At 43.2% G+C, this 27,629-nt stretch overlaps 1 long non-coding RNA gene across 1 annotated transcript in view; it reads right to left on the bottom strand.

The window, feature by feature from the left end:
• Positions 1-27,157, bottom strand: part of LOC148145816 (uncharacterized) — a 132,704-nt gene extending 105,547 nt beyond the window's left edge. The window contains exon 1 of the long non-coding RNA XR_015761062.1: positions 25,489-27,157. This is a non-coding gene — a long non-coding RNA (uncharacterized LOC148145816). The remainder of the gene's footprint in view (positions 1-25,488) is intronic.
• Positions 27,158-27,629: the final 472 nt, after the last annotated feature.

Genomic DNA, 27,629 nt, shown 5'->3' with positions numbered 1-27,629 from the left:
ACTCAATAACTTGAAGAGCTTTGTCCTCTATTACAGGTTTCTTGTCCTGGGAGGGTAAAAGAGGACATGACGCACCAGTTGGTTTATCTATCATTTCCACCGCTTACCTGGTGAGTGGACAGGCCGGGCCCTTTCCTCAAGGGTATGCTGGATTAGTGACTGAAGGGAGAGACAAGGAAGCAAACAAGATCTGAACTACAATTCATCGGCACACAAAAGAAACATCACCATTTATAGGTTGGATCAAGCCAGACAGGGCAATGTGGTTGACTCTAACCTGCTCTGTGTACAGTTAGGAACGAGCAATAATTGCCACCATAGCCAGCAATGGTCTCATCTCACGAATGAATTTAAAAAGATGTTTATCTGTCACAATTTCTCGATGGAGTTACTTAAACAGCTGCTTAACCTATGCTGTGGGGAAGCAATATTGAAATTCTAAAGTGGGTCTATCAGAATTTCTCTCTCAACGCCAGTTTTCTTTTTCAAAAAGGAAAGACATTTCTGCTAAGATAGTTAAATTATCGTTTAAACATTTCTCCTGTAGTCTTGCAGTGATGAATAGAATCCAGTACCTGAAGAGGCTGTGCTATTTGGCAGAGGTAATGCACGAGGGTCCATACACATCCACAGTCAAATTTGTAAAACTCAAATTTAACATTTAACCCAAAAAATGATCAGAATTCACGAAGTGGCAGATTGAAATATGAAACAATGTTGCTTTTCTGTCTCCTCCCATTGAAGGAAAGCAGAAGTTAAAGTCTATCATCAATGTGTTATTATTTACATCACAGGACCATGGAAAATTCACCATTTCCAATTAACACATTCACTGTCCTCAGTAGCACACTTTCAATAAATATCTCTGAGGGACATTCTCAAGCGAGTTAACTCCTGACGCAGTTTAGGATCACAATTAATACTCCATGATCAATTATTCCTCACTTTAGATTTTGAAAGGAGCAAATTGTCCATAAGATTGCCACCATTTTGAGATACAGTGAAAAGTATGGTGTTCTGTGTTATCCAGGCAAATCATCCCTTGCATAAATACATCAGGGTGAGAGAACATAATGCTGAATATAATGTTACAGCGAGAGAAGGCGCAGAGAAAGACCGACTCTAATATATGTGCTGTCTGTTAGTAAGTCTGATAACAGTAAGGAAGAAGCTGTTTGTTTTCCAACTTTTGTGTCTTCTGCCTCACAGAAGAGGGTTGAAAACAGTATAACAAGGGTGGGAGGGGTCTTTGATTATGTTGACTGCTTTCCCGAGGCAGTGGGAAGTATAGGTGGAGTCAATGGAAGGGAGGGTGGACTGCATTCATAACTTGCTGCAATTTCTTGTGGTCCTGGCCACAGCAATTACCATACCAAGTTGTGATGCATCTGGATAGAATGCTTTCGACGGTACACCTATAAAACTTGGGAAGCATCATTGGGGAGATGCTGGATTTCCTTAGCCTTCTGAGGAAATGGAGGCGTTACTGTGCTTCCTTAGTGTCGACATGGATAGACTAGGACAGACGAATCTTGTTTTAAAACACTGGAACCCCCCAAATCAACTTTGCAGTTGAACAGGAAGCAACACTGAACACTACAGCAGAAAGCGTTGCCAATACACATTACTTTGATAAGTGGGAAGATATTTGTGGGTGGGGAGGGGAGGTGGGAAACATGTGGAGAAAGAGTTCGACAAGTTGAAGATATATGAAGAAAGGCACTGCACCTGTTAGGACTCATTTCACTGAAGGTTACAACCCATGGATGGGTGGGGTTCTCCGAATTCTATAAACTTTAAAGAGCTCTAGACAGGGTAAACACAGGAAAGGATGTTCCTGATGACTAGGGAATCCAGAAACGAAGGGTCACAGTCTTTAGGACTGAGGTGAGGAGAAATGTCTTCACCCAGGGAGAGTGGTAAGCCTCTGCAAATCACTACCACAAAAAGTGGTTGAGACCAAAAATGGAATGCTTTCAAGGAGTTGGATTTACTTCTTAGGACTAAAGGGATCAGAGTTTAAAGGGGAGGAAGCCAAGGACTGAGATGGATAATCAGCCATGATTATATTAAATGGCAGTGCGAAATGGCTTACTCCTGTTTTTTTATACTTCTAAGTTCCATGTCAGTTTGTGCATTAGAATTCTGTTCTTTTCACTTCCAGACTCGCCTAGGTTCATTTCAGTAGACTAGGTGGAAGAAAAGACAAGCAGCACTGTAATTCAACTGGGCGGCTCTGAGGAAGTCCAAGAGTAAAGTGGAAACAGTTAACAGTGGGAGAAACCAGAGGGCAGCTAAATACCACAACAGAAAGCTCACATCGCCATCTGGCTGTGACTGCGTGCAACAGTCAGTGGGCAAGTTACTTTCCCACAAACAGCAATGAATGGAGGTCAACAATGGAGGGAAGCTCTGGGCAAAATATAACGCCCCACACAGAGGACAGGGATAAGAAGGAAATCTGACACGAAATAGGCAGGGAAGGGAAGGGAAGGGAGGGGGAAGGCGGAGGGCGATTGAGATTTCAAAAGGGAGGAGTTCTGACGAACTTAGAGGAGAAACATGAAAGAGAACCAGAAAAAGAGGCAGTAGAAAGGGGAGAGGCCTTCACTGCATTGGAACAGATGCAGTGATTCCAGACAGACAGTGCATTGGCCGAATCTTCGCCGCTGTCTATGCAGTTAGAGACTGGCAATAAACACTTGGTCAGACCAGCAACACCCATGTCACACCAAAAAGATAGGAAAAAGAAACTCTATTCAGTCAAGTTTTAATAATTGTCAGTAAACAGAAACCTAACATCAATTCATCAGGCACACAAAAAACACCCAAAACAAAACACAGGGACTGCCTTGAAATGTTCAGAAGTGACTGGCACTTGGTGTAGTGTCTAAGCTCAGGCACAGGTGATGTGGTGGGAGCAGAGTACCTGTGATCCCAGCTGTTGTACAGGACGATTAACCAAGACCTTTCCTGTCTTCCCCAAAACGCTCAAGACCAGTGAGGTTATCTTAATGAACCATGGCTTAAATTTGAGAAGTAAATTCAAAATGGAGTTCGGTTACAGCTCAGTGCCTGCTCCTTTAAGGGCAGCATACAGCCAGAAAACAAAGTGGAAAAGCACATGCCTGAGGTATTGAGACCATCATTCGGCATGCAAACGTGAAGCCAAGCTTAAAAATAACTTCAACAGCTGAGATCGGATTTAAATGTCAGAAAGATCAGAGTTAACATCAGAAAAGCCAGGAGACAAACACAAAAACCATTGGAATGATGTGAATTTGAACCAAGAAGATAATAATTGAGAAGAGTTCAAAAGCAGCCAGTAAATTGGATCCCGGGTTTTCACGTACAACATCACAAAATACACAGAGATTCTGCATCACGGAAACAGAGACTTCATGGCCAAGCAAGGCGTTTTCATAACTTGGCCAAACATGTCAAATATTAACCTCCAGCTCTTTCGAAGGCTGGCCCTGAAGAGCAGGACACATTCCTAGTCAGCCCAATGACGCAAAGAAAGTTGCAATCTCTGCCATCACTATCCAGAGCTCCAGATTATAAAGCAAGTGTGTAAGCAATTTGCTGTCCATGTTTGATGGTGTATTACAGATCACTTGTCGCCAGAATGCTTCAACAGGTTAAATTACTCCAATGCGTTTTGTTCTTACACATTTGGATTTTAATGTGCTGTACATCCAAAACGTTACAGCTCAGATTCCTTGAAGCTGCTGTTGTTTTTCCAGCATTACCAGGTTCGCTCCATGCTTCCAGCAAAGCCTTTTGACTTGATCGACAAAGCAACAGCTTCTTGAAAGGCTGATATCTTGCTTTGAGGGACAGCGCTGCCTTGATGGAGGTGAAAGGAGTGACAAATACCATGGGGACACAGTTTCAGCTCTCAGCACAAACGAGAAAAACAAGATCCGCAGCCTGTTGCCGGTTAAGCTTTCGCGGCACAGTGGCTCAGTGATTAGAACTGCTGCCTCACAGTGCCAGGGACCAAGCGACTGTCTGTGTCTGCGTGGGTTTCCTCCGGGTGCTCCAGTTTCCTCCCACAGTCCAAAGATGTGCAGGATTGGTCATGCTAAATTGCTCATACTGTCCAGGGATATGCAGTTTAGGTGGATCAGCCGTAAGAAATGCAGGGTTATAGGGATAGGATAGGGGGATGTGGCTGCATGGGATGCTCTTTGGAGGGTCAGTGTCACTCGATGGGCCGAATGGCCTACGTCCACATTGTAGAGATTCTAGGATCCTGCAAATAATGATCACAAATGGAAAACAAGTACACCAATGCACCCCTGCAGAGTAACAACACAATTGTTTCAATTTCTCTTTTCCACAAAGCAGTTTTGCTTAATGCATCATAAATCAGTGATCGCTTTTATTAACAGGTGATGACAGCTTTATGATCCAAAAAGACACTGTTCTGAACAGGAGTGTCCATCACTTGTGAACAACTGGATTTAAAATAGCTTTAGATATTCCTGTGACTGTAGTGGGAGGAAAACGCATTGACAATCAAGCCCCATTACTCCAACAGTTGCACTGTTAATGCAGTATCAACGTAGTGAGTCAATAATCAAAAAAGGTTAATCGCTTCTTTCTGCCACCACTATCCAGAATAAAAGACACGTTCACCATAGAGGCAAGATGTACATCATGGATACACACCCTTCGGTCCAACCCATCCATGCTGACCAGATACCCCAACCCAATCTAGTCCCACCTGCCAGTACCTGGCCCATATCCCTCCAAACCCTTCCTATTCATATACCCATCCAAATGCCTCTTAAATGTTGCAATTGTACCAGTCTCCACCACCATCCAGCTTTCCAAGTTTCACGAAACAGATTTTCCAAATGTCAGTATTTATGACCATCATGTTCCCAGGATGTGTGACAGGGAATAGACGTTTCAAGAGAGAGATTTGCAGCTTCCTTGCTAACTCAGGTATCTCGGAGAAAGTGAGGACCGCAGGTGCTGGAGAGTCAGAGTTGAAAAGTGTGGCGCTGGAAAAGCACAGCAGGTCAGGCAGAATCCGAGGAGCAGGACAGTCGATGTTTCAGGCATTCCTGTTGAAGGGCTTATGCCCAAAAGGTAGTGACTCTCCTGCTCCTTGGATGCTGCCCAACCTGATGTGCTTTTCCAGCATCACACTTTTCAACATTAACCTGTTAATCACATGCCTTGAAGAAAGCCTGCTTAACCCAGACCATTTCTTCAAGTGGTTTCATACATTTAATAACTATATTCCCAGCAAGCAGAATTCAGTATTTAATACTCCCATCTTAGTGCACTAACCAGTTTCTTAGAAAACTTAAAAAAAAAAACGTGTCCATTAGTGGTTGGGAGAGCAAGATGGCCAATGTACTTGTGGGAGCCGGAGAACAGTATAAATAAAACATGGGCACTTGAAGTTTGATGTAAGCTTGATGGACACATTGCTGCCATTCTGAGTGGGTTAGAGCAAGGTTCACACCGTCATTAATGTCAACCCTGCTGTGCGTCACAGCCTGCATCCTGAAAGCTTGCAGAGTGCTCTCCGGCTCTTACCCTGAGACGTTGGCCGTTTGAGATTCTCAAACAGGATGTGATTGGGGAAGGCCATTTTTAGCCTGGCTGACAGCGACTTATCCATGAAAGCTGGCGCCACAGGGAGATGTCCCTGAACGGCTGCAGACTGAGCTTCAAGATACAACCTAACCCAGTGCTCAGAGAGGAGCGCAGCATTTAAATATATCCTGAGGGGGACAAACGGGAAAGGGAGGGCACGGGAAAAAAAAATGAAAAAGGGAGAAAAAAAAGGGAGAAAAAAAAAGTGTGGGCATGAGAAAAAAACATGGAAGAGAGGAGAGGACGCGAGAAAAAAAACACGAGAAAGGGAGCAAAGAGAGTGGAAGAGGGTGATGGAGACAGATAAGAAGGGCAGGAGGGAAGATGATGTCTACGTATCTGGAAAATGTAACAGATTTATGAAGTACTTGGTGATTACGAAAGGGGAAAGCAAGTTTCCCTCACGATAGAGAGTACCCCTTGTCAACATCACCAGCAGGTCTGAGAGGATTCAGATTCAATACAGAGTGAGAGGTAGGCGTTGTCGTCATGTTGACACTGAATTAGGGCTGCGTATGAGGGGGCATCATGGAGTGGTCCATTGTTAGCAGTGCTGCACAGTAACAGCAGAGCGAGAAAAAAAAAAGTGACCATCAGTAACTCCAACCTTTCGTTCCGTTTGCTGACTGATGGAGCCACATCAGTAAGGCTTGCTGTTTTTGCTCAATGGGTTTGGTACTTCAATACAAGACAGAGTGCTAGAAGACAGAACACTGACACAAGGATTATAACAAGGTCAGCTTTGCTGGAGATCATTAAAACATGTTCTTTTTCACAGTAAATTCAAGTCATTTGAGCCCCAGTGTTCCTGCATTACAATCCAAATGAATTTTAGAAAAATGGATATGTTTTGACGAGGCCTCCCTGGTTTTCCAAGTGAGTTAATATCACAGTCATCCCATTTGAAACCACTCCAAAATCACGACAGCCCGATTCTGGGTGGGCTAGTAACACTGCACTGTAACAAAGCAAGAGAATGATTCGCTTTGAATTTCTGCCCAAAAAACATCTGACACTTGCTGTTCTGGATACAAGGATCCGGGTTAGTGGCGGCATCACCAGATGGAATTACAGAGGGCCAGGAATGACAAATGAGATAATACAATGTAAAAAGACAGAAATTTTACCCCAACCGGTATGATCCACCACTTGTTGCTTCAGAACAATAGAGTAAGCATTCTGAATGTCAGTCATTCCAGCAGGCAACATGTGCAGACACAGAGACATTGTACATTTGACGCCATCCTGGCCAATACTTCTAATATCACATTTGAGCGAGTTGCTACTCATTAGCCAGAAAATCTACCTGGGAATTCTTGGTTGAGCTTCACTTTGACATTCCGCTCAATGAGAATCATAGAATCAGACGACACCCCCCCATCCCCCGCACAGAATCAGACAATCCGTACAGTGTGGAAATAGGCTATTCATCCCCAAAAGTCCACATCGACCCTCCGAAGAGTCACCCACCCAAACCCACTCTAACCTATAACCCTACATTTACCCCTAACTAATCCAGCTAACCTACACATGTTTGGATTGTGGGAGGAAACCGGAGCCCGGAGGAAACTCACGCAAACATGGGGAGAATGTACAATTTCCACACAGACAGTCACCCGAGGCTGGAAAGAACCCGGGTCCCTGGCGCTGCGAGGCAGCAGTGCTGACCACTGAGCCACCGTGCCACCTTAAGGGCTGGTGGGTCTCCAGCCTTAGCTAGAATTAGGCGTGCTCCCTCACAGCTCAGAGTATTTAAAAAGATTGCTATGGAAATAGAGTTAAAATTTCTCCACCAGTTATTTGGCAGTGGTTGGCTTCCATTCCCTTAATGCACCTTGCAACACAAATCAAAAACCAGAGGAGCTCATCTTAAAACAAATCTTCAGTGAGACTTCCACATTCAGCAGACAGCATACAAATCAAGTGGAATGCTTGGGTTTGTGAGGAACTGCCTTCAGTGCAGCGATAGAAGCAGAGTTACAAACTGACCAAACATTTGCCTGTCTAATCCTGGAGTACGTGAGTTGATGTGGGGATCATTTATAGATAGGGTTCAGGAAGTCTGTGGTGCAGACATAAGCTTCATGATTCAGCATGGTTCAGATTTGGAAAGACACCAGTGCTGGATCACTGATCAAACTATTTTGATTGGAAGTCACTGCACAAAAAAAAAATGGAGGGAGGAAAATAGATTGACCATGTTCTTAAATATGAATTGGACAGGTGGAAATTGACAGAAACAAATACCTGGTACCCTTCAGCAATGGCAAACATGAGGTAGACATCCATAATTTAAAAAAAAAGTGTTCCCATGATTGTCCTTTGGAAGAACACTATCTCACACTGAAAGTGAGGCGCCACACAAATAAGCCACAGATCCATCGTTTGAAACCCTCAAATCCCCATCATTTGATTACGTCATTTAAAAGTTATTCATTATTAGCTTGACCATTCCAGCAGATCTGGCTTAGCTTGTGCTACCCATACAAAATGTTGGCGATACAAACCCGAGTCTGCAATGCTAACATAACAAATGCAGGGAGGCTTGCTGGTTCTCTGCTTGCAGTAACAATTTGAAAGTCACATTCAAATATTCACTGCTCCCAGCTGAGGAGCTACCATCACCTCAACCATGAGGTGCAGCACTTGTACACAATGTTCGAAGTTTGAAACAAGAGAAAATGACAGAAATACCCAACAGGTTCACTGAACAAGAAAAACAAAAAAACTCTTTTGGGGAACCAAGTGTCCTCCAAAACAGGTTTAACACCCCGCCAGTATTCTTGGCTCTTGGTTCACATTGCCAGCTTTCTACAATATCTGGAAAGTATCCAAAATAAAAATCATGCAATCTAAATTTGCTATTTTGATGAACTACCATATTAATGTACAATTCTTCTTGGGAACAGCAGAATACCATTTTAAAAACAAACATTTATGCGCTGCTGAGTTCAGTAACATGTTTTTGAGCCATGTTTCGTTGGGACTGAATCAAAAAGTTGAAAAAAACAAAAATGCTAAAATCAAACTCGTAGATCAGCTACATTTGAAATCACCAAGTTCTTGTGGTGCAGGTCGCCATTTGGCCCATTTATTACCTAGTACCAGCTTTCTGCTTCTTCTGAGATATAAAAGGGTTAATTTGCTCTGCTGACCTGCAAGAAATTGGATGTTCTGAGGGTAGGGTGGTATGTCTCTGTTTTACAGGTAGAATGTAAGGAATTTACATTCTCAGCTCTAGTCATTCAGAGCCATTCACATGACCATTTCCTAGCTATTCAGAGATAATTTACACTGTCATGATCTCCTATTCAGAATCAATTCGAACACTGCAATTAAAATTCTGACCGCACCCTGTAGTAAAAAAACAATTCACACCAGCTCTAGACATTAAGGGATGATTTATATCACACTGTTTCTGGAGATGATTTGGTGACTGCATTGTGTCTTGAATGGCATGTGACTGTGAGGGAGTGACTGGGGGTTGTCTTGTGTACATTACTGACTGTGAAAAAGATTTTGTATAAAGGAAGGACTGTTTCCTATGTTCAGGCGTGACCTGCAGGAAACTGGATGTCCTGAAGCAAGGGTGGGATGTTTCTGACTTACAGATAGACTTTAAGAAACTACATCCTCCTCCTCAATATCCAGAGCCATTTACGTGGCCATTTCCTTGCTACTCAGAGCCTTTACAATGTGTCATCTCCTATGATTTACATTTTCAGCCCCTATTCAGAAACCAGTAAGAACATTACAGGTGGAATTTGACTACTCCCCTATTGTTCAATAAAATACAATTCACACCAGATCTGGCCATTAAGGGATGATTTGTATTACATTGTTTCTGGAGACGGTGTGGTCACTGCATTGTGGTCACTGCATTGAGCGGCATGTGACTGGGGTCTGTCTTGTGGACATTACTGACTGTGATGTAAAGATTGGATATAAAGGAAGGACTGTTTCCTTTGTTCAGGGAGAGGTTCCCTGGGCACATTTGGCAAGCATGACGGAGAGTGTTTGGGGTTTCCTCAAAGCTTGTATTGTACTAGACTTGATAAAATTTTGTTTGTTCACAGAAGTTGGTATGTTGCAGTTGCGTCAAGTGTGTAAGAATCTCAAGAAAAAAGAACTTAACACTTTCCCCCATATCCTTGTGCACATTTCTAACCAAATAGCCATCCAATATCCTCTTGAATACTTTGCTTGAACCTGCCTCCACCATATTTCCAGGCAGTGCATTCCAAACCCAAACAATGCATTGAGAGTAGACGATGTTTTCTTATTTCACCCTTGCTTTGAATATCTACCCTCTTGTTCTTGCTCCTTTTGAACAGCTTACAGTTTCTCCCTGTCTACTCTGTCCTGTCCACCCAGGATTTTGAAAACACACAGAGCTCCTCTCAGACCTTCTTCTCTCCAGGATAGCAGTCCTCATTGCTGAAGCTTCTCAATCCTGGAAGCATTCTGGTAAATCACTTCTGCACTCTCTCCAACGTATCACACCTGCTGTGGCTGAACCCCAACAGAGATTACACCATGAATTGCAATCCTTTACGAAATAGAAGAAAAGTTGTCTGAAAACTTTCCATTCAACTGTGGAAGATTGAAAGAAAAACATAAACTGCACACCCTACTTTCAGATGGGTATGGTAGCCATTCGAAGCAAAGTAACAAACACCACGTGCAGATCTGTTCAACTAACTGCACTATTTTCCTTCTTCAAAAGGAAGTAGAACATTTGCTGCTAAAACCATTAAAGGTCACAGCCAGATTTCACAGCAGCGTTAGATTCAATTAGAGTTCAGTTTAAATGTTCATATGGACAGACAAATAAACCCTCAAAGCTGGAGCATATGGACAGATGAGAGCACAGAAAACCTGCATGCCATGACTCATAAGGCAACACAATAGGATCACACCAACCTTTATTGTACAGCCACCATTAGCCATAAGAGACTTACAGTGGGATCATCACAGCACACATTTGAGGCTGTACCTGAACTAAAAGTGAACTTCCTTACAATCGCAGTGCACCTTGCATTGCTACACGTTTATGGACTAACTTTGTTTGTGCCTGAGTACTGAAGACACTTTGTCTTCACACAGGGAGACAGACTGCCAACACAAGGCATCAACAGGCCAAGTGACTAAATATATGGGAGCAAGGAATTACATTTCTGTTCACAAATGAAGCACAAATGTTCAACCTCCTCGTGGGGGGTGGTGCCAGTGTAGCTGCGGAAGATGGACTGTTCAACATATCCTACGAAGAGGCAGGCATAGCTGGGGCCCATGCGGGTACCCATGGCTACTCCTTTGGTTTGGAGGAAGTGGGAGGATTGGAAAGAGAAGTCGTACTACACTGGCCCCACCCCCCACCTTTTCCTCCGCTACATCGATGACTGTATCGGCGCTGCCTCGTGCTCCCACGAGGAGGTTGAACAGTTCATCCACTTTACCAACACCTTCCACCCCGACCTCAAAGTTACCTGGACCGTCTCAGACTCCTCCCTCCCCTTCCTAGACCTTTCCATTTCTATCTCGGGCGACCGAATCAACACGGACATTTACTATAAACCGACCGACGCCCACAACTTCCTAGTCTACATCTCCTCCCACCTTGTCCCCTGTAAAAATGCCACCCCATATTCCCAACTCCTTCGTCTCTGCCGCATCTGCTCCCAGGAGGACCAGTTCCAATACCGTACAACCCAGATGGCCTCCTTCTTCAAAGACCGCTATTTCCCCCCCAGACGTGATCGACTATGCCCTCCACCGCATCTCCTCCACTTCCCGCTCCTCCGCCCTGGAGCCCCGCCCCTCCAACCGCCACCAGGACAGAACCCCACTGGTCCTCACCTACCACCCCACCAACCTCCACATACAGCGTATCATCCACCGTCATTTAAGCCACCTCCAAACGGATCCCACCACCAGGGATATATTTCCCTCCCCTCTCCTATCAGCGTTCCGAAAAGACCACTCCCTCCGTGACTCCCTCGTCAGGTCCAGACCCCCCACCAACCCAACCTCCAATCCCAGCACCTTCCCCTGCAACCGCAAGAAATGCAAAACTTGCGCCCACACCTCCCCCCTTACTTCCCTCCATGGCCCCAAGGGATCCTTCCATATCCGCCACAAATTCACCTGCACCTCCACACACATCATTTATTGCATCCGCTGCACCCGATGTCGCCTCCTCTATATTGGGGAGACAGGCCGCCGACTTGTGGAATGTTTCAGAGAACACCTCTGGGACACCCGGACCAACCAACCCAACCACCCCGTGGCTCAACACTTCAACTCCCTCTCCCACTCCACCAAGGACATGCAGGTCCTTGGACTCCTCCATTGCCAGACCATGGCAACACGACAGTTGGAGGAAGAGCACCTCATCTTCCGCCTGGGAACCCTCCAACCACAAGGGATGAACTCCGATTTCTCCAGTTTCCTCATTTCCCCTCCCCCCACCTTGTCTCAGTCAAATCCCTCGAACTCAGCACCGCCTTCCTAACCTGCAATCTTCTTCCTGACCTTTCCGCCCCCACCCCCACTCCGGCCTATCACCCTCACCTTGACCTCCTTCCACCTATCGCATTTCTAACGCCCCTCCCCCAAGTCCCTCCTCCCTACCTTTTATCTTAGCCTGCTGGACACACTTTCCTCATTCCTGAAGAAGGGCTTATGCCCGAAACGTCGATTCTCCTGCTCCTTGGATGCTGCCTGACCTGCTGCGCTTTTCCAGCAACACATTTTCAGCTCTGATCTCCAGCATCTGCAGTCCTCACTTTCTCCATAAAAATGGAGGAAGAGAGCGTTGTAATTACAATGGAGGTCAGCCAGCTGGACCTCAGAATGAGTTCCCTGATTAGACCAGTTTAGCAGTTCCAATCAGGGAGCCCTGGCTGACACAGAAAGGGCAAGTATCAGAGACGCTGAGCCTCTGGTGCCTGACTCTGTATGAGGCCGTATTATAGGCAAGCTCTATTCATGTGTAAGGAGGTGACTTGGTGATGGGACCATCCTCTACAGAGACAGAAATGTCTCCAGAGCTTAACTACAGTCCTGCAATACAAGATAATCACCAAAGGGCAATCAAAAATTTGGAAGAAACGTCTCGACTCAAAGTGATGAGAATATAGAATCCACAACCACGTGGAGTGCTTGAGGGGTTGAAAATAACTAATTTAGATGCATTTGTGGGCAGACAAAATAAGCATGAGCAAGAAAAGACTAGAGAATTCTGGCAGATTTTGATGACAAAAGGCCAGTGAAGGCCGAGGAGGACTATAAAGGTCACCAGATACTGGCTGGACCAATAGCCTTTCTCTGTGCCACATGTTCGGTGTGATCTTATGTGTAAGCAGTTAGTAGTGGAGTAGTCACTTGATAGTGTCGAAATTGTGTTGCTGAATAAACATTAACTTTTTTTTCATTTTGTAAACATCAGGACATTTTCAAGAATAAAGGAGACTAATATTTTATATTCTATGAGAAGAGTACAGACTGGTTGGCAGGTGGACTCGATTTCAGGTGACAGAAGGATTTCATAAAATATGCCATCTTGCAGCAAAACCCAAGTCAGTCATTAGCAACATATCAGCTAGTCATTATTACTGCACTGGAGTCTGCTCAAGTTTATGTTGATTTTCAACATACATTTCTTCAGAATGCTTAAATTTAGGGTGGACCTCATCAATGCTATTTGAGCAGACATAAATAAGGGGATTTTTTTTGCTCAAATTGGATAAGTACTGCCACATGTCCGACAAGAGATGGAATTTTATTTTCTGGTTTATGAAGGCTTAAGAAAGAAATGGGACCTTTGAACAAAAGGCACTGGTTTTACTAGTGGAAAAAGAATTGTTTTGATATCAAGTAGCACATTCTTGCGCGTTCATTTTAAAACAGCAAATGAGACACAAAGGTGTAAACAGTTGCCTTGTCAAGAGTAGAGAAAACATCACTATTCCACCATGTCAGCACTTCTGGTTACCCTGCTATGTTTCTGTCCATTACTAACATTGATACTCGGGTCTGGTTCCCATCCCTGAGGCAGTCAGCCCTTCATTATCTCATCCAAACAGCAATCGCTCACTCCAACTGAGGGGTCATTGCAATTCCCAATGCCTCAGCTGGGGCTCACTGGACTGTAGTCAGCAACACAAACTCCCACCAGGCTGACCCACTCTGGGCTAGGAGAGGAAGAACTACTTTTGGGCTAAGAGCTGAGATGACGAATATTAGATTCCAGAGTATCAGTCTAACATAATGAGACTCAAGTCAAAACCCTTCATGGATGCCATTAGGTCCAATTAACAGAGAGATTAATAAATTGGGAATTGCAATGACTCCTTTGTTGGGAGTGAGCGATTGCTGTTTGGATGAGATAATGAAGGGCTGGCTGATGCCACAGGGATGGGAACCAAACCAGAGTGTCAATGTTAGTAATGAGCAGAAACATGGCCACAAGTACTGACATGGTGGAATAGTGACGTTTTCTCTACCTTTGCCTGATCAAATGTTTATACCTTTTATTTCATGTTAACATTTGTTGTTTTCAAATGAGTATGATATGGAGGTGCCATTGTTGTACTGGGGTAGACAAGGGAAGAAGTCACATGACACCAGGTTTAGTCCAACAAGTTTATTTGCAATCTTATACCTGTCATGTTATTCCAGTATTTTGGTTTGTCTTCAGCACCACCTTATTTTTAATTTTTTGTAATTACCTCTCTGCCTTAATTAATCAGATTATAAGTCATCTCTCTTCACTTGCTATTCCGCTGCTGACACTTCCGATCACCTGCAGAGGGAGTTATTATTCAGCTGCTGACACTTTACTCATACCATTTGTACAACCTTTTGATCTCGCTGCCTATACATTCTGTGATGTGGAGATGTTGAAGTTGGACTGGGGGCAGACAAGGTCAGAAGTTAAATGACACTGAGTTATAGTCCAACAGGTTTATTTCAAATTGGAAGCTTTTGGAGCTCAGCTCCTTCCTCGGCCGTGGTATGATGGCATGCCCAACAGCGAACTGACCCAGCCTGCATTCTGTACTAGCAGACCAACAGAGGGAGAGCATAAACCATTAGGTGAAAGTGAGGACTGCAGATGCTGGATTAGAGTCAGGACCTATCCATCTTCCTTCTCACCTGTCCGCTCCACCCTCCTCTCCGATCTACTACTATTACCCCCACCTTGATCCACCTGTCTCACAGTTAGCTACATTCTCCACAGCCCCACCCGTTCCCATTTATCTCTCCACCCCCAAGGCTCCCAGCCTCATTCCAGATGAAGGGCTTTTGCCGGAAGCGTCGATTTTCCTGCTCCTCGGATGCTGCCTGCCCTGCTTTTCCAGCACCACACACTCGAGTATAAACCATTAACAAGTCCTCACAAGAGGCGGCATTTGACTTGCACATTAAGACTAGTTTATTGTCTGATTGCAATAAGTAGAATTCCCACCGATGAGTTGGTCTTTGTAATTATGCCCTTCTAGAATGAGGGATGATAGCTCTGTCTCCATCAAGATCACAGACAGCCTGTTTCTTCACCAAAAGCTGTGATATCATGTTAAGTGGAGCCTCATAGTCTCCAACACCAGGTCTTTCAGAATCATCATCTTAGATGACAGTATCCCCATTAATACACCAAGATCATGGAGTGATTACCATGTCCTTTGGGTTTATGAAAAAAGTTTCTTCCCCTATATTTGACAATGCTTGACATTTTATGAAGTATTCTCACTTTCTACTGAATTGTGTCAGTCTCTTAATGGGAAAATCAAGACAGTCTTAGTCAGTCAGTCAGTCAGTCAGTCTCAATCCCTTCTTTATATGGATGCAGCAACGGTAATGTTAAGTCAGAGCCCCGGAAGCGGAGCGATTGCAGATCATTTGAACTTTGTATTTGAATATGACATGTTCTTATTTTGAAGAACTAGAGTCCCTGATCTTTAAGTTCCCATCTCTGAATTCCACAAGTGGTCTTCTGGAATAAAACTGACTTGCTGTGCTTTCCCAGCACCACACACTCGACTTAGAAACAGTGACTCCTGGTTCCACATGAAACTAAGAAAGCTCACTATTATAATTATTTCTCTAGCAGGTCCATCAGCCCACTCGCTGGTTGTGCCGAAGATCTCTGGTTATAGTTAGTTAACTATGTTGGATACTTTGCTGATTCTCAGAGATTAGAACTCTTGGTTTCTGGCAGCAGCTTTCATTCCCACTAGCTGAGGTTACCCACGTGGCCAATCAGGTAGTTATGGCCAGGCTGAAGGTCTTGGTCATCCGTAACTGGTCACATTTCGAACTGCTGGGTGGATCTCAAGTTGTACATATCCCCTGGTGCCAGCCCATCTACACATGACCTTCCCTATTACTTAACCAGAACAACAGTGTAAACACAACACACAATGAGTTGCAGTAAGTTGCTTCCCATGAGTGTACCAATCCCTGCCACAATCCTTGGCTTAAAAACACTTTGCCCCATTTCAGTCCACAACCAGTGAAACAAATACATGACAAAGATATGGTCTTTATGTGCCTTTACCCTTTGAAGATAAAACAGCATTTAAAAAATACATCTCATCACGAGGGTGTGTAAAGTGGTGTCATGGAGACTTGCGGGGGGGGGGCAGGGGGGAAAATAAAAAAAGTGTTGGGGGAGGGTTGGGTGTGTGGGAAGATACAGAAATGCATAAAAAGGTGGAAAAGAAACCAAACAACAGAAATAAAACTGAAGATAGTGCAGTTTATTCCACCAAAAACATATTCAGAAGTATCATAGTGCCTTCAACTTATGGATTACTATGGTCAGAAAGCCCCAGAGCCTGTAGAAACATTATAACATGTACCTAATACACCACAATAACAGAAGACAGCTGGCCATTCAGCCCAGGTCTGTGCCAGCTCTTGGGCACTGCCTTCCACCACTCAGTGCAGAACAAAGCTTCTTCTGAGAGGCCTCTGATCTTTCTGCCAGGAATTTTCCCCGGTTACTAACCTTTCAGCCAACGGGAACAGTTCGTCTTTACTTACGACGTAAACTCTTTGGTGGATGGATTTTTAAATACATCCATCAAATCTCTTATCGCTCCAAGGAAAAGCATGATCAATTCACACTGACAATCGACTGGCAATGACCGCGAGAGAGGGGAAGAGTTGTTGTGTGGTAACCAAGAACGCAAGAAGTTTATATCTATACATACAAATCTTAAAAAAGAATTTTACCACATAAAAGCAAAGGCAGCTCATGGTTGCTGAGACGATCCAACAGTTGACTTTCAGGCACTGATCACTCGTAAGCTCAGTAGTGGGTCGGACTCTCCAAGTCCAAATGTTGCAGCTCCAAACCCCTCCACTGATATGGAACAAAAAAAAACCGTCTGCTGACATTCCATTGCAGCACTGAGTGATATAATGCACAATTGTAGCTGTGGCTTTCCCATGAGGCACTGAAAAGGAGGCAGTGTTCTCTCGTGCAACAAGATATTATCGGGTTTAAAACAAAATATTGCCGATGCTGGGAATCTGAAATAAAAATAATTCGTAAACAACGTCACATTGCACTCAAATGTTAACACTGCCTTCTCTCCCCAGATGCTTTGTTTATATTTCAGATTTCCAGCATCAGCAATAGTTGCATCTAGGGGAGAGAAGGCAGTGTTATCATTTGAGTCCAATATGACTTTTTTACGAATTATTTTTATTTCAGATTCCGAGCATTTGTGCTTGTTTTATATTTTTTAAAAAATCCCTGGCCTTCTTTCTTCACCCCATCACCACTGGCCCAGTGACTAAAACACATCTCAAGAATCACCCTGGTTCGATCCCATTTGGACTACTGTCAGCAAATATGGGCACCACACTTCAGGAAGGATCAAACGGGTGTTGGCGAGATATTAAAAGGTTCATTTGCTCTGCTGACCTGCAGGAAATTGGATGTCTCAAGGCTAGAATGTCTCCTAGGGTGGGATGTCTCTATTTTACAAGCAGAATGTAAGATTAGATTAGATTACAGTGTGGAAACAGGCCCTTCAGCCCAACAAGTCCACACCGACCCACCGAAGCGCAACCCACCCATACCCCTTACCTAACACTACAGGCAATTTAGCATGGCCAATTCACCTGACCTGCACCTCTTTGGACTGTGGGAGGAAACCAGAGCACCCGGAGGAAACCCACGCAGACACAGGGAGAACGTGCAAACTCCAACAGTCAGTCGCCTGAGGCGGGAATTGAACCCAGGTCTCCAGCGCTGTGAGGCAGCAGTGCTAACCACTGTGCCGCCGTGCCGCACACAATTCCCATCCCATGCCATTCAGAGCCATTTGCATGGCCATTTCCGAGTTATTCAGAGTAAAAGAATCACATTATCATCCCCTATTCAGAAATCAATAAGAACACTGCAATTAAAATTTTGACTACTCCCTGCAGTTAAAAAAACAAATTCACAACAGATCTGGCCATTAAGAGATGATTTGCATTATACGGTCTTTGGAAATGATGTAATCATTATGTTGTGTCTTCAGTGGCATGTGACTGTGAGGAATGGTTGGGGGTTGTCTTATGGGTGTTTCTGACTGTAATGTGAAACTCTTGTTCTGTATAAAGGAAGGACTGCTTCCTCTGTTCAGAAAGATCTCTCGACACAGCTCCGCAAGCCATGCGAAGTATGTTAAGGATTCCTCCAGAAAGCTTATACTTGCTTAATAAAATGTTGGTTGTTCACAAAAGTTGACATGTTGCAGTTGTAAGAATCTCAAGAAAAAGAACCTAACATTGGAGGAAGTAAAATACAGGTTTACAAGAATGATATGTGGACTTCAGCGGTTAATGTGGTAAGATTGTGCAAATTAGGTTGGTTTTCTCCAGAATCTAGAAGGTTATGGAGTGATCTGATGAAAGGCTTCAAAGACATGAACAGGAAAAGAAAGTAGATAAAGATAGATTATTCCCACTGGACACAGAATTTAGAATGAGGGGGCATAGTCTGAGGATTAGTGTCAGACCGCTCAGGAGAGATGTTAGGAAGCACTTCTGCACACAAAGGATGGTCGATATTTGGAACTCTCTTCCACAAGTGAGAGAGTTGACATGGAATAAGTTGTTTTAAATCTGATATAGGAATACATGTGCTTGACAAACATTTTTTGAAAAGGGATATGGGCCAAAAGGCAGGTGTACGGAGTTAGGCCACAGATCAGCCAGGGTCTCGTTAAATGCCAGATCAGGCTCGAGGGGTTGATTGACCTACTCCTGTTCCTATGTTCTATTTGCTTCCAAATTATTATCAACTTCTATTAGATCACATGAAAAATCTCTTTTCTTGGAAGAATGCTCAATTTCTGTTACCTTCCAATTATGATATCCTGGCCACAATGATGGGGAACTGCACACAGCAAATGCAATGACATCAAGCAATGATTTGTAATGGAAACAACACCATATTCTTCGGCTGAAACTTCACTCTGCTAATGTAGATTAGTGTATTTGCTTCAATATGGCCATATTTGCATATTTATCCATTACATCTTTACACTGATCATCTGTTTATGCCACTTATTACTACTTCCTCCTTCAGTTCCTTATTCACACGATAATTGCTTACAGAAATTTATCTTGTAATTAGTGCCTCAGTTACTAAAAATATCCAGATCCTTCTGTAACTGCAAACTTCAGTATTTACAGTTTATAACCAGCGATATTCTCATTCTCAATGTATCAAATATAGCTGGACCACAAGTAACAAGTTATTAGACAGCACAAGCATAAAAGCAAAACTGGAGTGAGAATGTGGACAGAATTGCACTAAAAAGTCATTGAAAGGAGGGGTTTGAGAATAATCATTTTAGCAGAGCAAGGGGGAAAGAAATCAAAAGTTACAACAGGTAAAGACAAACGTTTAAGAATATTGATGAACAGAAACACTTGCTGAAGCTTTTCATCTTGCACTGATCAGGACCAAATGGAAGAATGTCCAATTTTAAACAGTCCCAACAATTTATAACATGGGAGGAAAAGACACTGATTGGTTGCCCAAGTCAAAGTCAGTGGTGTCGGCAAACAATACACCAGGTATTTATACAATTAAATTGATGTGACAGAAAGTCAAACATTTAGAAACCTAAAAGGCAGGGAGAAAATACTGCTGGGAAAACAACAGTTCAATCAATATTTGCAAAGGTTAAACAATTAACCTCACTCTAACACATTTCACCCGCGTACAAACATCTTCCTTTTTGTTCCCTTGGCAACAACCCTGCTGTGTATTACCAATGTGGTCTACTCTTCAAATGAAGACTGGATTCTTATTTTGCTTTGGCTTATGCAATCTGTTGAAAGACGAATTGGGATAAGATGATTCCAACTAATCCTCGAGTTTCTAGCGAGGCGGCTTCATTTTAAGATAATTGTCAAAAAGAGTAACAAGGAACAGCTTAGGAGCCAATACTGAAAATGAAGCTTGCAGATAGATGCACTAACTGCACAGAGGCTGGTAGCCTGTCACCGAGTCACCCTTTATTTACACGTGCACAGGACACTGGCTGCAGCTGGCCAACTCAGAGTCAGTCCCTAAAGTGACGAGATTCGGAATCCCCTGTTTCTGTCTGTCAGCAAAGACTCCCTGATCAGCCCAGGTCAACCACTCCAGTCAAGGATTTCAGTCTCTACCTGGTTCCAATCACAAAAGACAAATGCAGAATTACACATGGTTGTTAAATACAGCAGGGTTGAACTGTTAGCAACACTTGAATCTACTGGTCTGATTTACCCCTTAATACTTACTGCCCCCACACTCCAAATCTCATTATCGCTTGGCTCATACTATTGCTTTGGTTGAGACAAGGGCTATACCATTTGTTATAAACCATTTCTACCAGGAATTTCTTTCCTCCTTATCCCCATTAAAGCAATATACATTCTGATCCTTTGAACCAAGGCTATTTCTTGTTCTTGTTAGAAAGCAGCATGCCACACCTCATGGACTACATCAGTTCAAGGTGGTAGATCAGCAGATCCTTCAAGGGGACTCAAGGATGGGCAGTCAACACTGGCATAGTTAATGACAGCCATGTCACGTGAACTTTAAGAATAAATTTATTCAATTCACAAAATCTCATCGTGGTGACAATGTACCTGGAACTGGTTGCAGTGGGTACATTAACAACCATTTAAAAGGCATTTGGACAAATACACAGGATACTAAAGATATGGAAGAATATGAGCCAAATGGGGTTAGCACGGATGGACATTTTGGTTGACATGGGCCAGATTGAGCCAAAGGGCCTGTCTTGTGCTGTAGGACTCGAACTTCCCAACAACTGGATTTCTAGTCCAGTTTGATAACAATCAGGTTATCAGATTCTGCGACCTCAAATTCACTAGATCTAAACACCAAACTCAAGTCTCAACAGAAAATTGATGTGCGACTTGGAGAAAACGAAGCAAGCAATTTCTTGAAATCTAAGTTTAAATGAAAAGGAAGTAGGGAACAGATTTAATTCAAGAGGTGAGATGGGTTTAATGCTAACAGATAGTTTCCTTATTAAGTCACTATCCATAGTCTTTCCATTGTGTATACAATCTAGTGTTGAATAACTCCCTCTCCTTTTTACATGCACATAACAGCTTAGATACAAAAAGCCTCTGATATTGTATAATCCCACTGTTTCAGGACAGCACTGCCATTAGTCAAGAATCTGTTGCAATTTATAGAAAAGGGAAAGGCTCATTGACAACATAAAACTATTCACCACTCCCTGAAGAACTTAAAGCATTAAACAAAAAGTTCTTGCTTATGCAATAGACTTATACTGGAGATACATTAGAACGTTGCTTGGATACAAGCTGATCTTTGAACCATCAAGTCAACACCTACGCACAAGAGTAGGTGTTTTACTTTGCCATCATTGAAATGGCTGGAGTGAAGGAAAAGACAAGCCTTTTAAGTGAGGTGATCAAATTGTACAGGATTCAAAATAGAAAAAAAACCCTTGCATAACATTTTATTTCTGCACACTCATGCCTCATCAATTACTGTTAGTGTGCTGAAGCATTTTATTCGACAAATATGTCCCTTGGCCAGGTTTGAAAGTGTAATATTCACCTTCTCTTCTTTCACTTCCAGAACCCACATGTTGGTAAAGTGTCCACTTGTATCATCTTGAAGGTGACTGAATATTTCAAGACAGTAGCTCGGCACAAATCTAACAATGAAGCTTATTACCAAAAAAAGGAAGGTTTCACCATTGAGTGCAAATGCACTGCACATTCACAGCATCTAACAGAACAGAGGTTACATAACATGGAACAGTACAAGGTTAAAGACTACTGACAACTCAAAATTCAAGACTACAGACTTGTCATTCGCAACATAGTGATAAATGCTTGTCAAAATCACAAAAGCTCCTCAGGTCTTACAAACTTGGTGGCAAACTGACCCACTCAAGTCCCATCTGCTCTAGAGAGGTGCAGTAATATCTCAGAACAAATTCATTCAAAAATATCTAAAACCCATTTTTAACAATGAAGACAAAAGCAGTGACGGGGCTTGTGGTGCAGTGGTAGAGCCCCTATCTCCGAGTGAGGAAGCCTGGGTTCAGGTTCCATATATTCTGAGTCAAACTGTGATGAGAAAATATCCACAATGGTTTTGGTTGTTGCTGCTTTATCTAGTGTTAAAATGAAATGGCCTCACCTTTACTGAATTTTTCCAGCAGCTACATTCTGATGCCTGGGTGTCCTGAGAGAGGGAGGACATGGTGTTCGTCAACACTCTTGGAACATTCAAAGAGGGGTTGGGCATCCCAGGGGCTGGAGCATATCATCTCCTCCAGCTCCAATTTAGTTCCCTCCCATCTTTCATTCCCTTTCGATGTTGCACTGCCCCCTGGTGGGTACTGCTTGTTTAAATGCTTCATGGGTTGATTGAATCAGATTTTTTTTTAAATTGAGGTGGAGGGGGTCTTGTGGCATAGCACCTGTGTCCCTACCACATGGCCACAAAATCCAGGTTCAAAACCCACCTGCCCTTGACATACATCATACCGGTTGATGCATAAAGCATTGAATTAGCCAACTCACCCCAAAATGTCATGGCAGTGGCACAATAAAAGCCAATAAATGAGTCCTATATGGAACAGAGTAGCTGGGAATTGGCGATAAGAATACAAATGCCATAAGTCAGTGTGATTTCCTGGTGCTGACTACAGTAGACTTCACCTTGATTAAACACAATGGATTGATTGCTGCAGTCATGTTTGCAAGATGGTTTTCCCTTGTGTTCGACATTATCACAGAGTAACTGAAGCCCATGAGAGAGCCGCATGGGCAATTCCATGTCCCACCTTAAGTTTCCTTCCAAACAAATGTAGCTACAAAGCTCTCAGCTCTACCATCAGTATGCTGATCCCACTGGAGGGCGCAGGACAACACATCATCTGCTTCAATACCCCCGAAGCAAAAACAAGGGTACTCAGGCTAGGCTCAAACATGGGGAATGTGATTATAGATACCAGAGGGTACATGCACTCTGCTGTCATTGGCTGTTTCAACTCAGATTTTCAACTGTTTACTTAGGTATTAGCTTGCAATTTCCCTTACCCATCCTCATGGCACGTGACCATCTCTAGCAAGGCTTTGTTATGAAGATCTAAGGGCTACTGTACCTTTAAGAGAGTTAAAAGCTAGCAGGACTACCTGACAGAGCACCAAGTGTTCTGAACAAGGTAACAATGTAGCATTTGGTCCAACAGCTACAGTAGCTGGGCTGCCTGGAGACAAGAACAAATGCAAATTCAGCCAGTTTAAATTACACCCCAAAATACCAAACTCCAATCAAGTTTGAATTTAGTATTTTGACAATATCAACACCAATGAAACAATCCAATGCTTTGGGGTATAAAACCAAAATAAAAAGTAAACAGTTGGAGGAGAACTGCCACCAGATCAACAGCTATAGACTGCGAGTCAGAACTCAGAGGTACCTGTCTAGAGAAGGGTTTTGCACAGAGAAAAACATCAACACTGACCTGGAGAGCAAATCTACAGAGCAAGATACAAAGTGAAGGTTCACAGCTGGCTGGTTTTAAAATCTGAACTTTTCAGTAAATCTTAATCAGGGGTTTTTTTCGAACTAGCATTGTTGAGGGGAAGGTACGAGATAGGTGAGAGAAAGGAGTTGTAACTAGTTGTTAATTAATTATTCTCTGTTTAACTTGAAAAAAAAATGTTGTTAATTTTTGTTTTTAATAGTGAGCTTTGGGAATAGTTCCTTGCTTTTTGAATATTAAGCGATTACAGCACGGGTTAAATCATTTCGGTGTTGCAGGTTTAAATTAGCAGGGGGAGCTTTACCCATTTGGAACAACTTGCACATGCTGCCCTTTAATTAGGAGGTTTGCTTGGGCATTTTAGAGGGTCATAAAAGAGCCAATACATCAAGACCACCATCTGGGCTATTGATCCTACATGGATCGGGCATCATGAGGATGGCAAGAAGGGATATAATGCACCGTCTTGAGGTCTCTGTGCAATGGAGATTTCTTGTTAAAAACAGGAAGAAAACTTAGTTGGGGATTTCCCTTTCCCCTGCAGGTTATCAGCAACAGGATAAGGAGGAGCACAAACCAGAACAAACTGAACTTAAACAAAAATGTTCTACTTTTCTGAAGCCTCCATTTTGTAATGCAGGCTTGGAACCTGTTGCACTTCGGAGGACTCTGCTGGTTCCTGAAATCCCTGGGCAAATTATAATGCAGTACCCAGGGTTAATTAGTGTCTATTGTCCCTTTCTGATATAAAAAAAACACCTCACCGTGCACCTCCTTCTATGTCCTCCACTCACCACCACAACCCAGGCTCCATTTTAACATGGGCTGCTTCTAGCACTAACAACCCATTTTCATCAACTGGTGACTTCCATTTTCAAATAGTCTTTCTCCCGAGTATATCATCATCCATCTATTTATCTGTCTACCTGTGTTTCTCTCTCTCTCGAGGTTCCACCTCCACCTCTATGCTCACTCCTTTTCCTGTGTCCCCATCCCCACTCTTCAGCGTAACACCTTTTCCTAGTTACAATCAGTTCTGCAGAAGGGTCACTGGACTTGAAACATTAACTGCGCTTTCTCTCCACAGATGCTGCCAGAGCTGCTGAGTTTCTGCAGCAATTTCTGTTTTTGCTCCTTTTTGCTTCATTGACTTGGTGATCCTAACCTCATTTGGGTGTGAAGTTGATGTACAATCAGTTGAATGTACCCAGGCCTTACAAGGATAGAAAACGGTACCAGTGAGATAGGTATAGTTGAACAAAATGACTAGGGGACTGTAGACAAGGCAAAAGAAAATGCACAAGCATGCAAGCAAAACCCAACAGCATCGTTCCTCAGGCACAAGAGCTACCACAGTAAAGCTGAAGTGGTGAATGATCTCTCCTTAGCCTTGGATTTCAGAAAATTGTTCTGACAGTTGTTGCAACGGAGGAATAATTACACCAGACTCAAAACATCAACTTGGTTTCTCTCTCCACAGATGCTGCCAGACCTGCTGAATTTCTCTGCAACTTCAGATTTATTTCACGTTTCCAGGATCCACAGTATCTTGCTTTTCCGGTCCTTTCTGCTCTAATACAGTAGCTCTGTTCTCGTACAACCCCGCGTTGTAAGAAAGTGCTATAACAGCAGCACCATTTAAACTAATGCAGTTGGAATCACATTATAACCAATACACGTTTCCAAACTTTGCACTTGAGAAACAGTGCCCCCTGTTCGTCAGCCGCGCTATAGCGAACTCGTGTTAACGAAATGCGCATTACAGCAGAACTGTGATATTAAAGAGTTAAATTGCTGTGCTGACCTGCAGGAAACTGGATGTCCCGAAGCGAGGGTGAGATGCCTCTGACTTACAGATAGACTTGAAGAAATGACATCATCCCCAATATCCAGAGCCATTTACACGGCCATTTCCTTGCCACTCAGAGCCATTTACATTGTCATCTCCTACGATTTACAATTTCATCCCCTATTTAGAAATCAGTAAGAACATTACAGGTGGAATTTGACTACTCCCCTATAGTTACAAAAAAAAATACAATTCACACCAGATCTAGCCATTAAAGGATGATTCACTGGAGATGATGTGGTCACTGCATTGTGTCTTGAGTGGCATGTGACTGGGAGTTGTGTTGTGGGCATTACTGACTGCGATGTAAAGATTTTGTATAAAGGAAGGACTGTTTCCTTTGCTCGGGGAGAGTTTCCCTGGATACGTTTGGCAAGCATGGCAAAGAGTGTTCAGGGTTTCTCTAAAGCTTGTATTGTACTGGGCTTAATAAAATTCTGCTTGTTGACAGAAGTTGGCATGTAGCAGTTGCATCAAGTGTGTAAGAAGGATCTCAGGAAAAAGAACTTAACAGAACAACCTGTTTCTGACCTGCGCAAGTGTTTTGGTTGTGTTGGCCTACATGTGACTCCAGACCCACAGCAACATGACCCATTACAGCCAATCTGGGGAAGTGGGAATACAGGATGGACAAAACGCTGGCCCAGCCAACGCCATCCACATCTCAAACAAAGCAAAACAAAACAGTTTACCAACACCCTGAAGTGTGATATGAACACCATCTTCTGACAAAAAAAAACTGATGCTGTAATTGTAACTCTGCTAACCTAGAGATGGGGAGAGGGCGGGGGACTATAAAACATTGCCACCAGCAGGATACACTCAGAAGTGTGCTCAAAGCCAATTGTCAGGAGATGGAGGAAGAGGACACATAAAACAAAGTATGTTGCAAAGATGTTACAACAGTTGTTATGGGGGATTTCAACATGCAGGTAGACTGGGAGAATCAGGATGGTATTGGACCTCAAGAAATAGACTTTGTGGAGTGCCTCCGAGATGGATTCTTAGAACAGCTGGTTCTGGAGCCTACCAGGGAGAAGGCAATTCTGGATCTGGTATTGTGCAACGAACCAGAATTGATCAGGGACCTCGAAGTGAAGGAGCCATTAGGAGGTAGTGACCATAATACAGTAAGCTTCAATCTGCAATTTGAAAGAGAGAGGGTATAATCGGTAGTGACAATATTTCAGTTGAATAAAGGGAACTATGGAGCTATGAGGTAGGAGCTGGCCAAAGTTCAATGGTGCAATACCTTAGCAGGGATGACAGTGGAGGCACAATGGCAGATATTTCTGGGTATAATGAAGATGCAGGATCAGTTCATTTCAAAAAGGAAGAAAGATCCCAGGAGGAGGCATGGGTGGCCGTGGCTGATGAGGGAAGTTAAGAAACATATAAAGTCAAAAGAGAAAAAGTATAACATAGCAAAGATGAGTGGGAAAATGGAGGACTGGGAAGCTTTTAAAGAACAACAGAGGATTACTAAGAAGGAAATACGCGGAAGAAAAATGAGGTACGAAGGTAAACTGGCCAATAATATAAAGGAGGATAGTAAAAGCTTTTTTAGATATGTGAAAGGGAAAAAAATGGTTTAGACTAAAATTGGGCCCTTGAAGACAGAAACAGGGGAATATATTACGGGGAACAAGAAATGGCAGAAAAACTGAATTGGTACTTCAGATCTGTGTTCACTGGGGAAGACACAAGCAATCTCCCTGAGGTAACAGTGGCTGAAGGACCTGAACTGAAGGGAATTTATATTTGCCAGGATTTGGTGTTGGAGAGACTGTTAGGTCTGAAGGTTGATAAGTCCCCGGGGCCTGATGGTCTACATCCCAGGGTACTGAAGGAGGTAGCTTGAGAAATCGTGGATGCGTTGGTGATTATTTTACAGAATTCGATAGATTCGGGATCAGTTCCTGCGGATTGGAGGGTGGCTAACGTTGTACCACTTTTTAAGAAAGGAGGGAGAGAGAAAGCAGGAAATTATAGACCAGTTACTCTGACCTCAATGGTGGGAAAGATGCTGGAGTCTATTATAAAGGATGAAATTACGACACATCTGGATAGCAGTAACCGGATAGGTCAGAGTCAGC

This window comes from Chiloscyllium plagiosum, unplaced genomic scaffold (assembly GCF_037043375.1).
Source record: "Chiloscyllium plagiosum isolate Xiang-an unplaced genomic scaffold, Cpla_swu_hap1 HiC_scaffold_23, whole genome shotgun sequence".
In the NCBI taxonomy this organism is placed as follows: Eukaryota; Metazoa; Chordata; class Chondrichthyes; order Orectolobiformes; family Hemiscylliidae; genus Chiloscyllium; species Chiloscyllium plagiosum.
This window is presented reverse-complemented; position numbering and strand designations above follow the sequence as displayed.